Source organism: Nyctereutes procyonoides, unplaced genomic scaffold (assembly GCF_905146905.1).
Source record: "Nyctereutes procyonoides isolate TBG_1078 unplaced genomic scaffold, NYPRO_anot_genome, whole genome shotgun sequence".
Taxonomy (NCBI): domain Eukaryota; kingdom Metazoa; phylum Chordata; class Mammalia; order Carnivora; family Canidae; genus Nyctereutes; species Nyctereutes procyonoides.
In genome coordinates, this window is record NW_026575134.1 from 5960180 (window position 1) to 5978905 (window position 18726).

Below are 18726 nucleotides of genomic sequence, written 5' to 3' on the forward strand. Positions count from 1 at the left end.
AGAACTATAATAAGTAATGAGATTAAATCAGTCATTTAAATCCTTCCCACAAAGAAAAACCCATGCCCAGATGGTTACTCTGGTGAATTCTACCAAATATTTAAAGAAGAATAAATATCACTCCTTCCAAACTCTTCCAAATATAAAGTGAATGGGGAAACTTTCCAACTTATTGTATGAGGCCAGTATAAATCTGACTCCAAAATCAGACAAAGACATCATAAGAAAAGAAAGCTATAGACCAATCTCCTTTATGAATATATATATTAAAATTCTCAACAAAAATACTAGCAAGTTCAACCCAGTAACAATGATCAAGGGGGATTTGTCACAATCATGCAAGTTTAGTTTAACATATGAAAATTGGTGTAACACATCATATTTATAGAATAAAGGACAAAGACCACAGATCACCTCAATAGATTCAGAAAAAGCATTAGACAAAATCTAACATTCTTTCATAATAAAAACATTCAACACACTAGGAATACAGGACACTTCCTCAGCCTGATGAAGGCCATCTTTGAACACCCCTCCCCAGTTAACGTCATGCTTAATCGTGAAACACTAGATTTTTTTTTTTAACACTAGATGTTTTTTCCCTAAAATCAGGAACAAAACAATGGTCTCTACTCTCACCACTTCCATTCAACATTGTACAATTTCTAGGCAGAACAATTAGGCAAGAAAAATAAAAAGCATCCAGACTGGAAAGGTAAGGGTAATATCTCTATTTGCAGATGACAAGGTTTTATGTTTTATATATAGAAAACACTAATAAATTTGCTTAAAATTTATTGGAACTAATAAATAAACCCAGCAAATATATTATTCAGAGTTCTTGAGAGAAACAGAACTAATAGGGGAGGGAAGGGGAGAGACAGAGAGAGATTTATGAGGCCTTGGCTCACATGACTGTAGGGGCTGTTAAGTCCAAAATCTTCAGGCTAGGCCAGCAGGGAAGAGTTGATATTGCAGTCTTTGAATCAAGGAAGTTTGGAAGCAGAATTCCTTTCTCTTTGAAGGACGTCTGTTTTTTCTGTCAGGTGTTCAATTGGCTGATGTGGCCCACTCATGGTATTAAGGGTAATCCATTTTACTCAAAGTCAGCTGTTCTAAATGTTAATAACATTAAAAATATATATCTTCCTAGCAACATCTAAACTGGTGTTTGACCAAACAACTAGATACCATAACCTAGCCAAAATGACACATAAAAATAGCCATCACAGTAAGGTTTCAAGACACAAGATTAACATAAAAAAGTCAATCACATTTCCATACACTAGTGATGAAGATTTTGAAAATGAAATTCAGAAAATAATTCCATTTATAATAGTATCAAAAGTAATAAAATATTTAGGAATAAATTTTAAAAAGAAGTGCAAGAACTATACCCGAAAAATGTAAAACATTTTTAAAAGATATCAAAGAAGATCTTAATAGGTAAAAAAAAAAATCTTATGTTCATGAGCAGAAGACTTAATATTGCTAAGATAGCACACTCCCTTAATTGATCTGCAGATTCAATGTCAACTTATCAAATTCCCAGATGAAAAATTTGTTAAACTGCTTCTAAATTCACCTGAAAAAATCAAAGACCAAATATATCAAAAAAAAAAAACTTGAAAAAGAAGAACAAAGTTGGAACAGTCACATTTCCCAATTTCAAAACTTAGTATAAAGCTACAGAAACCAAGAAAGTATGATACTGGAACTAGGATAGACTTATAGGTCAATGGAGTAGAAAGAAGATACTGGAAATGAACAAATTCATGGTCAATTAATTTTCAATAAAGGTGCTAAGATAATCTAAATGAGAAATAATAGTCTTTTCAATAAACATTGCTAGGACAACTGTACACTCACATGCAAAAGAATAAGTTGGACTTCTATTTCACACCATACACAAAAATTAACCCTAAGTGGATCATAGACATGAATATAAAACTCTTAGAAGGGAACTTGAGGGGGACACCTGAGTGGCTCAGTTGGTTAAGTGTCTGTCTCTTGATCTCAGCTAAGGTCTTTTTTTTTTTAAGATTTTATTTATTTATTCAGGAGAGACAGAGAGAGAGAGAGAGAGAGAGAGAGAGAGAGGCAGAGACACAGGCAGAGGGAGAAGCAGGCTCCATGCAGGGAGGCTGATGTGGGACTCAATCCCAGGTCTCCAGGATCACACCCGGGGCTGAAGGCCACACTAAACCACTGAGCCACCTGGGCTGACCTCAGCTGAGGTCTTGATCTCAGGGTTGTGAGTTCAAGTCCTGAATTAGAAGAAGGAAAAGAAAGGAAGAGGAGGAAGAAGAGGAAGAAGAAGCAGAAGGAGAAGAAAAAAGAAGAAGAAGAAGAAGAAGAAGAAGAAGAAGAAGAAGAAGAAGAAGAAGAAGAAGAAGGGGGAGGGGGAGGAGAAGGAGAAGACGAAGAAGACGAAAGGGAAGAAGAAGAAATATAGGCATAAACATTTATGATCTTGAGTTAGGCTGTGGTTTCTTAGATCTGATACCAAAAGCATGGGTGATTAAAAAAATTAGACTTTCAAAATTAAACCTTTTGTGCCACAAATCATACCAAGAAAGTGAACAAGCAGCCTACAGAAAGAGAGAAAATATTTGTAAAACAAATACCTAATAAGGAACTCTTATTCACAATATAAAAGAACTCTCACAACTCAGTAATAAAAAGACAAATAACCCAATTGAAAAAGGACGAAGGATTTAAACAGACTATTCTCCAAAGAATATATTCAAAATGGCCAAAAAGCACATGAAAAGTCCTCAGGGAAATGCAAATCAAAACCACAAAGAGATACCACTTCACATCCCACAGGATACCTATAATCAAAGATAGAAAAAAACAAATTTAGATGAGGGTGTGTAGAAATTGGAGCCCTCATATATTGCTAATGAGAATACAGAATTGGGCAGCTGCTTTGGAAAACAGTCTGACAGTTATGGAGTTATCATATGATTCAGTAATTCCAACCCTGGGTATATGGTCTACAGAAATGAAAAACATATGACCACACAAAGGCTGACATGTGAATGTTCATAGGTGCGTTATTCATGGCAGTGAAAAGGTAGAAACCACCCAAATGTCTATTAGCTGATAAAGGATGATACGTTGTATATCTATACAATGAGATATCACTTATCAATAAAAAGGAATGAAGTACTGATACATGCCACCACACACGTAAATCTTGGAAATATAAAAAGAAGTCCGTTGCAAAAGTCTGCCTTATAAAGGCAGTGATTCCTTTAAAGTAATTCCATTTACTGGAAATCTCCAGTATAGGCAAATATTTAGAGACAGAAGTAGATTAGTGACTGGTGTGTAGAATCAGAACTGCCTATTAATGGATATAGAGTTTCTTTTGAGAAGTAATAAACATACTCTAAAATCAGATTATGGTGATGTTTGCACAACTCTGCAACTATACTACAAACCGCTGGCTTGCACACTTTAAATGGATGAATTTTATGGTGTGCGAATTTTATTTCAGTAAAGCTATTAAAAGTTTAAAAGAAAAAAGAGTCAAACGTGGAAGGAAAATAAAGGGAGTGAGAAAAAAAAAGAGAAGAAACAAGAAAGCTGAAGAAGAAAGTTATCTGTATTGTCTTTACGAAATCTTAAGAAGTCCCAGACATGAGGAAGACCAACCTACAATATCACGGAAAGGGGTCAAAAGTTTGAATGTCTTAGGCATTTGTATCTCTGCTGAGGAGCCCCTAGCTTAGGAAACACAAAATATTTTATTAATCTTGTGTTTGTTTATCTTTTATTTATTACACAGGCTGCTAGCAAATCTGACCTTTGCCTTAAAGGGAGACATTACACTAAACAGCAAACAAAGTTACTCTCTGCTCCAAAAGGAGACTCTATCTCTATCTTCCAAGACTGTTCACCATACAAACATCTTTGGAAAACATAGTCCAGAGCAGCAGAGCCTCGGCTCGGAGGACGTGGAGAATTGTCTCCCAACAGGGTTATCCAGGCTCTCTTTCTTGACAGAGTGAGCTTTGGTAGCTTACGTCTTTCAAGCACTTTGTCCATTTCATCTAAATTATCAAATTTGTTGTCATAACATTGCTTATGATATTTCCTGATTTTTCCCTTTAATATCTGTGAATTTATATCTCTCAGTCCTGGTATTGATAATTTGTGTCTTCACTATTTCCTTCTGCTCCATCTGGCTAGAAGTATATCAATTTTATTGATCTAAAAATGAAAAGCTCTTGATCTCATTGATTATAGAGATGTTGTCTATTTTATTGATTCCCAGCCTGATTTTTATTATGTCCTTCTGTTCAGTTTGAGTTTAATTTGTTCTGCTTTTTCTAGGTTCTCAAGGTTATTTGTTAAGTTGCTTAGGTCATTGATTTGAGCCCATTCTCCTTTCTCATACAGGCATTAATATTATAAATTTTCCTCTAAGCTCTGCTTTAGCTGCATCCTACATTTGCTGGAGTGTTTTCTTTTAATTTTCATTTAATTCAAAATAATTTCTAATTTTTTATTTCTTCTTGATCCCATGGGTTATTGAAGTGCAATTTTGCTTCCAAATATTTGGAGATTGTTCAGGTATCTTCTTATTACTGATTTTTAATTTGATTCCATTGTGGTAGAAGAGCATACTTTATATAACTTGGATATTTTATAATGTATAAACTATTCACTTAATAACCCAGAATACAGTCTATTCTGCCAAATATTCTGGGCACACTTGGAAATAATGTATGTTCTGCTATTGTTGCATAGAGAAGCATATGATTGTCAATTAGGTCAAATTGGATACTAGTGCTATTCAAGTCTTCTGTACTTATTGATTTTCTCTATTTGTTCTATTGATTATTGGAAGAGTGGTGTTGAAATCTCTGGTTATAATTATGTATTTGTTTATTCTTCCTGTATTACCAGATTTTGTTGCAAGTATTTTGAAGCTCTATTATCTGTTATAATGTTTGGAAACATAAACATTAGGATTGTTATATCCTCTTGTTGAATTGGCATTTTATCATTATGACATGAATTTTTTTTTATTTCTAACATTATTGTTTCTTCTGAAATATTTCACATAATATTTTGGTTAATAACATAACTCCAGTTTTCATTTGATTAGGGTTAATAAGGTATATCTTTTTCCATTCTTTTACTCTATAAGTGTCTTTGTATTTAACTTGTTTTTTTTTTTTTATAGCCAGCACACAATTGGGTCAGCTTTTTACATTTTAATCTGAAAACCTATGCCTTTTAATTGGAACACTATGTGTATTTACATTACTAAGAATTAATGCAAAGTACATACATCTGTCATGCTAAACTGTGGTAACAAATAAAATCTAAAACTTTTAACAACTTGTCTCATAAAAGTTATATACCATCCACTCAACATTCAAAGTGCTTGATAAAGTCTCCTCCATTCACTGACTCAGGGATCCAGACTTTCCTTATTGTGATGCTACTAGTTCAGCCAAGGCAGAAGAGAGACATGAAGGAGACATGCTTAATTTTACCTGCCTCTTTTCACAAACTCTTAGCCTGAGCTAGAAATGTAGCTCCAACCTACCTACCAAGGAGGCTGGAAAAGGAACACATGAGATGATGGTGAGCACAACTGTCTTTGATGATCTTTGCTGTGTTATTTTAAATTGGCTCAGAAAGAAAATGGGAGGGCAGCCCAATGACTCAGTGGTTTAGCACCTACCTTTGCCTCAGGGCATGATCCTGGAGACCCAGGATTGAGTCCCACATTGGGCTCCCTGCATGGAGCCTGCTTCTCCCTCTGCCTGTGTCTCTGCCTCTCTCTCTCTCTCATGAATAAATAAATAAAATCTTAAAAAAAAAGAAGAAGAAGAAGAAAGGAAATAGGAGTCTTAGAGAATGTGGTCTAGGGGTCAAGTTCTATAGGGTTAAAACTCCCTGTAGTTAAGAAGTGTTCAAACTTTGCAAAGAACTTTGGGAGAATTAAGATGTGTACTTCGACATAATTTTCCTAACTAACCATTTTAAAACTATAAAATGTTAAATCTAGACAGAGCCTTAGAGATCTTCTATTCCATTCCTCAATTTTACTATCAAGGAAACCAAGGACAAGTGGTATACTGTGTTTTTAGCAGAATTGGCTCTAAATACTATGTCTCCTGCATTCCAGGATAGGGCTCTTTCCTTCATAGCATCTTTCAACATAAAAGTCTACAGAACTACCTTCATATGGGTTCAAAGTCTGCGAAGTTTTAAGAATTAAATTTTTTCATAGGATAAGTACAAAATTTGAGACCTAAAGATCAAGGCTCAAACCAGATACCACCTTTCTTTCTTTTCTTTTTTTTCCTTTTTAAAGATTTATATTTTTAAGTAATTTCTACACCCAACATGAGGTTCAAATACATGACCCTGAGATCACAAATCGTGTGTTACACATACTGGCTAAGTTTGGCCAGGCGCTCCAAACACCTTTCTTACATGTGTGATCTAGAGCAAAATATTTAATCCTTTAACCACAATATCCTCCTTTGAAAATTAGAATAATAATGTCTATCCTGTGGGAATGTTGTGCATAATAAATGAAGTAATTAGGGCTGCTGCCTGGCTCAGTCAGTAAAGCATGTGACTCTTGATCTTGGGGTTGTAATTTCCAGTCCCACGCTGAGTGTAGAGATTACTTAAAAATAATAAGTGAAGTAATTTATTTGAAGTATCTTTGTAGTTGGCATTCATTAAGTATGAATTCCTTTTTATATTTCTTCTCTTGGAATGGAGGTCTGGTTTTAAAAGACATACCTAGAACCACAAAGTGACTGAGTTTGAAAGGACTTGTAAAGGTCACCTAACCCCAAAGCCTCCTGGTGCTTGACAATTCTCTACCAAATCCTGACCAAGTGGTCATCTGATCTGTGCTTAAATACCTCCAGAGGTAGAAATGCTCTCTAACTGCCAAAAATCCATTTTTATTTAGGGTCCAGTTTGACTTTTGGAAAGTGTTTCTTTAAAATTCCCACCCAATTGCCCTGGTATCAATTTCTTGCAGTCCTACAAACAGATTTTCCACACAATAGTTCTTCATTACATTTGAAAACACATTTTATAGCTCCCAAACCTTCTCTCCTATAGGGCAAGCATTCTCTAGTTCTTCAATAAATCTCATTTTTGCACATTTTTCATCTCATCACTATGCTGACTCTTGCTTCCAAGCTCCAAGTTATTTATAGGTCTCTGAACAGGTGGCTTTCAGAAGTGAACACACTATTCCAGGTGTGACTGACCAGCACAGCACAAAGTGGGGCTATCACTTTCTGCTTTCCAACTTCTATACTTGTATTAATGCAGTCTGAGCTCATTCTAGCTTTTTTTGGCAGTCATCTCACAAACCAATGACTCACACTGAGATAACTTTTTAATAAAATGCGCTAAAAATCCCAAAGTCTTCTTAACAGGAGTTGCCCTCAATGCTACATATTTCTCATTCTTCATTTGAGCAAATGGGTATATGGACCCAGATAAGGACTTTTCCATTAACTTCTACTTGTCGAGATCTTACTGAATACTGATTTTGTCTCACAGCTCACTGTAATCTACCAGTGTGAACACTGTGCCTTCTGCTTGCCAGATCCAGGATTAGGATACAAGACACAATCTTCCCTACAGCATCCTGGAATAGGTGGAGTAAAAGAGGGAGCCAGAACCTGAAATGACCTTTACCAGGAAGGTAGATGGAGCCTAGGCAGAGGAAAGCCACACATGGAGGGGGAAACCAGGTATACACAAGCCAACCTATGACCAATTTAGCCATGAATTTGGCCACACAGAGCCCTAATATTTCTAAAAGAAAATAGTGAAATCTTATTCTGGAGGATTGTGATGGAAGGAACAGGAAAGGATACAACAGGAAAGGAATCAAGGTCCAGAGGAGCTCTCCCAAGGGTTACAATTATTTAAAATGTGCAAAGAGAAAGCTCGATCCCTGAAAGAAGAGTTAGCAAAAATAGGACAGGAAACACAGTGGAAACCCAGTCCTGGCAAACAGGGGTTAAGAAGAGCTTCTGTTGGGCAAGGTCATGTTGGGGGCACAGGAACAGCACTTCTTGATCCAAGTCTAGGGGTGACAACTTGCTAATAAGTTTGCTAGACAGGATTGATTTGGAGTCTGGGATGAGAGAAGCCAGTGCTGGAGATGAATCCAGCAGGAGGTAGTTGTGAGTAACAGAACAAAGGAGGCAGAAAGAGAAGAAAAATGAGACATACATGTTATCATTGAAAACCCCAGTGAAAGAGCAGAAGATCCACCTGAAAAAAGATCAGAACACACAATCCCAGCCACATCACTTTCATCCCTTCAGTTTGATATCCCCTTCTATGTCTTTTTCTCCATCTCCCTCTAAAATCTGATTTCATGGAGAGCAATTTTTTCTTGCTGTCACTTGGGCCTTCAGTAGGAAGATTTGTCTTTAAAGACACAGGCATCAAATAAGCCTATACCTAATTGCATTACCATTTAATCTACACTTCCCTCTTATCTGAAAAGATAATGAAAAAAAAAAGATTAAATGCCTTGCTGAATTTCAGGAGCAAATGTTGACCATTCTGCCAATTTTTCAATTTTACAACTGAATCAAAAAGGAAATGAAGCTACTTCAGTATAGTTTTTAATTGAATCCACCATCCAATTTAGTTACCTCTAGCTTGTGCAAGCATAGACAAGTGATTTGTTTGCTAACTTATTCCACAAGGGTAGAGTCTATAGTATGTAGCATGTACCTTAACTCCAACTGCCTGTGATTTTGAAAGACTACTACTCATCATTGGTGAGTTCACCTGTTTGATGTCTGATGTTGCTTTGTTCCAGCCCTATAGAGCAACTAGATAATCTCTCAGGAGAGGTCATCAACCAGCAGATATTGCCCATATTCAGAACACAACTGTATTTTGTTTTGTTCAATAAGGGTTTTGATACTTTGAGTTATTTGCCAATGTTGAACATTGAAGACACCACAAAAAATCAGGATTCCTTATCTCTTTTGAAAATTTGGAAGCTCTGATTTTCCAATTTCCATGTGTGATGCCAGATATCCTGGGGCACCCTGAATTTCTAGGTTTCTCATCCCACCTGGCTCACATGACCCCTTTATACTGGCCTCCTGGATCCTTTCTGGGCAGACTTTGTGATTCCCAGCTTAGTTTCATCATTTATCCTGGGCTCAATATCCTGCTTCCAGTTACAACCTTCCTAGTTTGAAGTTGATAATCCCCAAATGAGAATGAAGATGCAAAATGTAAGGAGAAAGAAATGGCAAATGCCTACATAGCACCTACCAGGTGCCAGACACTGAACTAACAGTTCAGTTCACACTCACAACAGCCCTGCGTGGGAGGTGCTGTTATTGCCCTCATTTTACAGGTGAGGACACAGGCTCAAAGCAGTCAGCTTGCCCAAAGGTAATTGTCTTTTCCACACTTCTGTTCAATGAGAACTGTAATTATTTCTTATGAGTCAGGGAGTATCTAAATTTACTTTCTGAAGTCAGAGCCTTAGAGGATCACCAGCTGCAATCTGGTAGTGAGTAAGTGTTCTCAGCACTTTTACTTGTCATTATAAATAAACTTGAAATTGAAGGAAAGTGAAGGAACACCTTTCAAAAGAGCACGTCTTTGACTTGAATTATAGGGCAGCAACTACACAATCTCCTAAAATCTCACCTAGTCAAGCTGGATAGCATTTAAGTTCAAGGATATCTATGTAGTCGGCAATTCATCAAGCATGTACTAACTGTGTACTGTGCACCAGAAACCATGCCAAGTAGTTATCAGGGGTTTCATCCTTCACTAGTAGCCATTTGTGGGCCTATGAGGTACAAACATCACACTAGGCTTTGAGGATGTAGTCTCTGCCCTTACAGCCTATGTATTAGCAGAAAAGCCAGACTTTCAACCATTATACAACTAGTTAATTATCATTATAAGTATTGCAAAAAGAAAATGCAGCTTTCTAACCTAGGTGTTCCCAAACTTCTAGCTCCCTCTCTTGCACTGTTGGTGGGAATGCAAACTGGTGCAGCCACTCTGGAAAACAGTATGGAGGTTCCTCAAAAAGTAAGAAATAGAGCTACTCTAAAACCCAGTAATTGCACTACTAGGTATTTGTTTATCCAAATGATATAAAAATACAAATTCAAAATGACACATGCACCCTGATGTTTAAAACAGCACTATCAACAATAGCCAAACTATGGAAAGAGCCCAAATGTCCATTGACCAATGAATGGATAAAGAAGATATGGTATGGAATATTACTCAGCCATCAAAAAGAATGAAATCTTGCCATTTACAATGATGTGGATGGAACTAGAAGGTATTATGCTAAGCGAAATAAGTCAGAGAAAGACAAATACCATATAATTTCACTTACATATGGAATTTAAGAAACAAAACAGATGAACATATGGGAAGAAAAAAAAGAGAGAGGGAAACAAACCATAAGAGACTCTTAACTATGAAAAACAAACTGAGGGTTGCTGGCAGGGGGTGGGCTAAATGGGTGATGGGTGTAAAGAAGGGCACTTCACTAACTTCTACACCTGACAGTAGAAACAAACAAGCAAACAAAATCTAATTCCAGCCACTAGTCTGGGAAATAAGGAAAAGCTTCCCGAGTGAGACAATTTTTGAGCTGAAATCTGTAGGAGTTTGGAGGAGTTAGGTGAAATTAAGTAAGTGAAAAGGGGCCAAGGACCTAAGGAAGGAAGAGGTCCCTGATTTCAAGGAATTGAGAAAGGCCAGTAGCCAGCACACATGGAGAATAAACACTGAGGGCAGGGAGGTGTGGAGTAGGATCAGAGACCGTGGCAAAGGTTACACCATGTAAGGCTGGTGAACTATTTAAAGAATTTGAGATTTATCCTAAAAGCACTAGGATTTCAAGCATGAAAATGATCAAATTAGCCTTTATAAAGGTCAGTGTGCGGTCATGTGAAAAAAGGTCAGAGATGTAGAAGAACATATACAGGGATTCAGGTATTTTGCAAACTCACTGGGGCAGGTAAGAAGTGCTGGTTTAGAGCTGAGTTTCTCACCAGCAGCACTGTTGACATTCTACAGCAGATACTTCTCTGTTTTAGGGCTGTTTGCAGATGTTTAGCAAGAGTCCCAGCCACTAGATACCAGTAATGCCTTCTCCCAGTCATGACAACCAAATGTGTCCACACATTGTCAAATGTCCCTTGGGAGCAAAATCATCCCCAGCTGAGAACCGCTGGTTTAGACTAATGTGATGACAAGGGAGGTGAAGAGATGTGAAGAGATTCAAGATCTATCAAAAGAAATTAATGATAGACTTGAAAAAGGATGGAAATGACTCTAATTGAGCTACTGATGGATGGCATGGCCACCCACAGGTGGAAAATATGAAAAAAAAAAAAGACTAGATTTGAAAGAAAACATAAAAAGTTCCATTTTGGGTGTGTAGAGTTTATAGTGCCTCTTAATTCCTCCAAGGAATACAAAGAAAAACAAAATAAGGCCCTTGTCTTCCAGGAGTTTTTTGAAAGGCCTAGAAAGAGTCTAGAAAGAGAGACTGACAAATACATGAACAATTGTAGTGCACTGGGTTAAATACTCCCTTAGTTATGCTCATATGAGTTGGATGCACACGGAGAGGCAACCAGACCTAATTGGAGAGAGAGAGGCCAAGGATGGCTTCTCAAAGACACTGAAGATTGGATTATGTTTTAAAGACTGGATTAAAATAAACTAGTCAGGGGTAAAGAAAGAAAGAGGAAAGCAAATGTGAAAATGTGCAGCCTAAGGAAAGATAATATATGCAGAAATATACGAAGCAGCTGAAATAAGGGCTACAACTAAGAGACTGAAAATGTGGATCACATGAGTTTGAGAGATTCTGCTGAGGATGATGCCTCAAGACTTGAAGAGGGACTACTCCAAGATGCCCTCTGCTTGAGCAGCAAGTACCGATACCAGGACATGTTCAATGTTTTCCCAAACAGTTGTTCAAGTAAATATGGGACCATTCATTTAGATAGAGACTCCAGGGTGAGAACTGAATTTGGTGGAAAGATATAAACCTAATTTGGGGTTAGGAATGGTGAGTTCCAGGAGTGGTAGAGACAAGCACCTTCAGTCAGCTGATTCCAGGCTCCCAGAAACCCCATCTGTTAAGAAAGGGAAGTCTGGTCCGAACGATGATCTTTCTTTTCTTTTCTTAAGATTTTATTTATTTATTCATGAGAGACACACAGAGAGAGGCAGAGACACAGGCAAAGGGAGAAGCAGGCTCTCCGCAAGGGCCCAGATCACGACCTGAGCCAAAGGCAGATGCTCAACCCCTGAGCCACCCAGTGCCCCCCAGCGACGATCTCTCAAATGACCTTTCTCTTCAATCACTGAGTTCTGCATTCTGTGCTGCTATTTACTACATTTCAAGTATGTCCACACCTCCCTGGTCCATTTCTGACTGGTAAGTCACTTCGTTTGAAACAGGGACTTGAAGTCTCCACGGTAACCAGCCAAGGTCCAGATGGGGAAGTTGAATGCCTGATTCACTCCTTTCGCAGCACAACTGTGAAAATGACAGCAGGTACTCCCAGATGCCGGGGCAGATTATCTCCTCTGTTTCTGCAGAAACAGCTATTCAAGCAGCCTGGAAAGCTGGTGTCACGTGCAGCATTATACTCACAAGATTATTATTCCAGGTGAGCTTCTGCATCTCATTAGCACATGTACTGCCTGGGCCTCCCTGAAGTCCTTCTGTTTCTTTCTTTTGTGACAGAGATGCCCTCTTTTCCTATTCCATAGGTTTCCCTTAGTTTTGTTGACTGTTTCTTTCCCTGCACATAAGCTTTTTATCCTGATGAAGTCCCAGTGGCTCATTTTTGCTTTTGTTTCTGTTGCCTTTGGAGACATGTCTAGCAAGAAGTTGCTGCAGATGAGGACAAAGAGGTCACCTCCTGTGTTCTCCTCTAGGATTTGGACGGATTCCTGTCTCACATTTAGGTCTTTCATCCATTTTGAATTTATTTTTGTGTATTGGGTAAGAAAGTATCCAGTTATATTTTTCTGCATGTGGCTGTCCAATTTTCCCAACATGATTTATTGAAGAGATTGTCTTTTCTCCTTTGGACATTCCTTCTTGCTTTGTTGTACATTAGTTGACCATAGTGTTGAGGGTCCATTTCTGGGTTCTCTTCTGTTCCATTGATTTTTTTTTTTAAGAGAGGGAGAGCTCACATGTGAGCTGGAGTGGAGCAGAAGGAGAGGGAGATAGAGAGACAGACGGAGAGAGAAACTTAAGGAGATTACGCGCTCAGTTTGGAGCCATATGTGGGGCTCAGTTTCATGACCCTGAGATCATGACCTGGGCTAAAATCAAGAGTCAGATGCTTAACTGACTGAACCACCCAGGTGCCTCAGTTAAAAAATTCCTAAGAATAAAAATGCAGCTTGTTCTCCCTCATTTTTAACCAAAAGTATATCTCATTCCTTTTCATCAATCCAAAAAATTATGCTATACACTGTCTCCTGTCTCTTGGTCACAATTTAATTAAAAAGTTAAAAAAAAAATGAAAAGTTGTGTGTGGAGTAGGGTTGTCAAATAAAACACAGGACATTCAGTTAAATTTAAATATCAGATGAACAACGAACAAGCTGTTAGTATAATTATGTTTCAAATATTGCATAAGACATACTCACACTAAAAAATTATGCATTGTTTATATGAAATTCAAATTTGACTGGACATCATGCATTTTTATTATTAAATCTGAAAAACTTAGTATGGAACACTATGAAATTTGACCTTCAGCCTCCTAAAAGAGATATGCCAAATATATTTAATCACTTGTTTAATAGGTCCTTTCTAGTTCCAGAGAAGATTTGAAGTAGCTAAATAGAGATGTGTCTTCCTGGCAATAAAAGTTGCCAGTTATGGTCCGTTTACTCTTTATAATGAAGAAAAGATCATCAACCATTGTCTTCTCCCCCACGTTGTTAAACCCCAGGGAGGGAATGACAGCTCCAGTTTTGAGAGCCAGCTGACACCCTCACATGATTCCTCCTGAACGTCCTTTCATCCCTGGGCTCTCTCTGCTCAGGACACCTATTTTCTCATCATAAAGCTGGAGTTGAACTTATACCAAGCATGATGATGGTCAAGGAGATCTGTCTCACCTATAGCCTTCCTCCTTACCCTCTACCCTTTAATCCTAGAGAAAAAGCCACACTCCTCACTTCCCACATAGTCCCCCCATTCATTCTGATCCTAAGCAGGGGTTCCTGGTAAGTCAAGAGGGGCTGTCCTTCAAACACTCAGTGGTTCTGTCAGACATACTCAGTGTGACAAGGAACCAGCAATCTGAACTGATTCCACTTAGGTCAGAAGTAGAGCAAGGTAAGGCGACACTCAGACAATGACGTCTTTTTAAAAGTTATATTCCATCATGACAACTAGACTATGAGGAAGACTTTGGAGAAGTAGGAATACAATCGAGAAAGAGACGGAGCGAGAAAGGGAGGGAGAAAGAGAGAGGTTGATTGAAAGCAGTGCCATGCTAACACGCTCACTCTTTCAATGGGGCTGACCATACCCCCAGGCTCAGCTCTTTGAAAGTTTAGAAACTGGTAGAAATTCTGGGGTAAGAAGTGCCACCAAAAAGTTATCTTTCCAGGTCTCAACTCTACTTGGTCTTGCTGGGAAGGAAGAGGGGCAGGGACATGAAAAGCAGGATTTACTGTCCCCGTGGACGGTCAAAGGCAGGGTCTTTGGAGGCCTTCACAACACCTGATCTGACTCTAGCCTAAAGATCTGTAGCAGTTGCCAACCCTAGGATCCCATCTTTAGTCACTCATTAGAAAAGCCTCCGTTTTAAGTACAGAAATCACTCAGCTAGCCTATTCCAGATGGCACAGAGCTCTTCAAGGCCATTACTGCAGGAATAATTTTTATGATTCACTGCAATAAATGTGATAAGTGGGTGTAAACATTACTTTTCTTTCTATAATAGAGGAACTAAGTTTACTGAAGATCAGGCCAGAGAGTCTTACTACTAATAAGACTCCTACATACAAAATGTTTTCCTTTTAATTTTTTAAAAAATACTATTTAAAAGTCTAAACATATACAAAGTGGAGAGAATAATAGAGTGAACCTCTATGAACCCATCAATCAGCTACAACCATTATCAGTTCGTGGCCCCTCTTATTTCATCACCCACTTTCTCCTCTCCCACATTATTTTAAAGCAAATTGTAGTCATTTTATCATTTCAACCAGAAATGATTTAGTATGAGTCTCTGAAAGATAAGAACTCTTTTTTAACATAGCTACATTACTAATTTTATACCTAAGAAAAAATTAATTTCTTTAATAGCCTCAAATATCCATGTTCAAATGTCCAATGATCTCATAAATGTCATAAATTTATTATTAGTTTATTTGAATTAGGATCCATACATATTCTATTCAGATTAATATATCTCTTATATCTATAAGCACCCCCACCCCTGTGTATTTTGTTTCTTTGCATTTGTTTGTTGAAGAAACCAAGTCAGATTTTTTGTCAGATTGAGTTTATCATACTATGGATTATTCTAGTGGAATCCCTGAGGTGCCATTTAACATACCTCTTTATCCTCATTTCCTGCAAATTGGTAATGAGGACTCGATCCACTTTAATCAATTCTTTTTTTTTTGCCATTTTATTTTATTTTATTTTATTTTATTTTATTTTATTTTATTCAATTAGCCAGGGCCACCTGAGTGGCTCAGTGGTTGAGCCTCTCCCTTTGGCTCAGGTTGTGATCCTGGGGTCCTGGGATCAAGTCTCACATCAGGCTCTCTGCAGAGAGCCTGCTTCTCCCTCTGCCTGTGTCTTTGCCTCTCTCTGTGTGTCTCTCATGAATAAATAAAGTCTTTTTAAAAAATAAAATCAGCCAACATATAGTACATCATTAGTTTCAGATGCAGTGTTCAATAATCCATCATTTGCGTATAACACTCAGTGCTCATCACATCATGTGCCCTCCTCGATGAAGTCCCAGTAGTTCATTTTTGCTTTTGTTTCTCTTGCCTCCATAGATGTGTCTTGCAAGAAGTTACTGTGGCAAAGTTCAAAAAGGTTGTTGCCCTTGTTATCCTCTAGGATTTTGATGAATTCCTGTCTCATATTTACATCTTCATCTATTTTGAGTTTATCTGTGTGTCTGGTGTAAGAGAATGATCTAGTTTCATTCTTTTCCATGTGGCTGTCCAATTTTCCCAACATGATTTATTGAAGAGACTGTCTTTTTTCCATTGGATATTCTTTCCTACTTTGTTGAAGATTAGTTGACCAGAGTTGAGGGTCCATTTCTGGGTTCTCTATTCTGTTCCATTGATCTAGGTGTGTGTGTTTGTGCCAGTACCTTGCTGTCTTGATGATCACAGCTTTGTAATACAGTTTGAAGTCAGTCAAGTCATTGTGATGGCCCCAGCTTTGGTTTTCTTCTTCAACATGCCTGTGGCTATTCGAATCTTTTTTGGTTCCAGATGAATTTTAGGATGATTTGTTCCAGGTCTGTGAAAAATGTAGATATTTTGATAGGTTTGCATTGAATGTGTAGGTTGCTCTGGGTAGCATAAACATTTTAACAATATTAATTCTTCCAATCCATGAGCACAGAATGTTTTTTCCATCTCTTTGTGTCTTCCTCAATTTCTTTCAGAAGTGTTCTGTAGTTTTTCAGACACACGTCCTTTACGTTTTTGGTTAGGTTTATTCCTAACTATCTTATGCATTTTGGTGCAATTGCAAATGGGACCAATTTCTAAATTTCTCTTTCTTCTGTCTGTTGTTAGTGTATAGAAATGCAAATGGTTTCTGTGCATTGATTTCATATCCTACCATGTTGCTGATTTGTTGTATGAGTCCGAGCAATTTTAGGATGGAGTCTTTTGGGTTTTCCACATAAAGTATCATGTCATCTGGGAATACTGAGAGTTTGATTTCTTTGCCAATTTGGATGCCTTTTATTTCTTTTTGTAGTTTGGTTGCTGAGGCTATGAATTCTAGTACTATGTTAAAGAACAGAAGTAACAGTGTGCATCCCTCTCATGCTCCTTACCTTAGGGGAAAGTTCTCAGTTTTTTCCCACTGAGAAGGATATTCACTGTGGGCTTTTTGTACATGGCTTTTATGATATTGAGTTATGTTCCCTCAATCCCTACACTTTGAAGAATTTTAATTCAGAAAGGATGCTCTATTTTATCAGATGCTTTTTCTGCATCAATTGAGAGGATCGTATATGGCTCTTTTCTTTTTTTAATGTGATCTATCACGTTGATTGATTTGTGAATGTCGAACCACCTTTGTATCTCAGGAATAAATCCCACTTGGTCATGGTGAATAATCCTTTTAAAGTACTGTTGGATCCTATTGGCTAGTATCTTGCTGAGTATTTTGACACCCATGTTCATCAGAGATATTGGTCTGTAATTCTCCTTTTTGATGGGTCTTTGTCTGGTTTTGGGTCAGGGTAATGCTTGCCTTGTAGAAAAAGTTTGGAAGTGTTCCTTCCATTTTTATTTTTTGAAACAGCTTCAGAAGAATATGTATTATGCCTTCTTTAAATGTTTGATAGAATTCCCCTGGGAAGCTCTCTGCCCTGGACTCTTGATTTTGGGGAAGTTATTGATTATTGCTTCAATTTCCTTGCTGGTTATGGGTCTGTTCAGATTTTCTACTTCTTCCTGTTTCACTTTTGGTAGTTTCTAAGTTTCCAGGAATGTATCTATTTCTTCCAGATGGCCTAATTTGTTGGCATATAGTTTTCATGGTATGTTTTTAAAATTGTTTGTATTTCCTTGATGTTGGTCGTGATCTCTCCACTTTCATTCATGATTTTACTAATTTGGGCCTTTTCTCTTTTCTTTTTGATAAGTCTGGGCAGGGATCTATTGGTCTTATTAATTCTTTCAAAGAATCAGCTTCTAGTTGCATTGAGCTGTTCTATCATTCTTCCGTTTCATTGATTTTTGCTTTAACCTTTATTTATTTCTCTTCTCCCACTTGGCTTAGGCCTAATTTGCTATTCTTTCTCCAGCTCCTTAGGTATAAGTTTAACTTATGTATTTTATATTTTTCTAATTTTTTGAAAGAATCTGGTATTGAAACATACTTTGAGTTCCTTTCAAATTTCCTCTTCTGATTGAGTTCAAGTTTCAAAGCATTATAGTTTGGAACTACACACGGAATAATACCAGTCTTTTGATATCGGTTGAGACCTGATTTGTGACCAGTATGTTATCTATTCTGGAGAATGTTTCATGTGTATGAAGAACAATTCGTATTCTGTTGCTTTAGGATGGAATTATCTGTGTATATCTGTGAAGTCCATCTGGCCCAGTGTGTCATTCAAAGCCCTTGTTTCTTTGTTGTTCTTCTGCTTCGATGATCTGTCCATTACTGTGAGTGGGGCATTGAAGTCCCCTACAACTAATGTATTATTATCTAAGTGGTTCTTTACTTTAGTTATTAACTGGTTTATAAATTGGCTGCTCCCAACTTAGGAGCCAAATATTTACAATTGTTAGATCTTGTTGGATAGACCCTCTAGGTGCAGTATAGTGTTCCTCTTTGTCCCTTACTACAGTCTTTGGTTTAAAATATAGCTTGTCTGATATGAAGATTGCTACCCCAGCTGTCTTTTGAGGTTCATTAGCATGATAAATGGTTCTCCATCC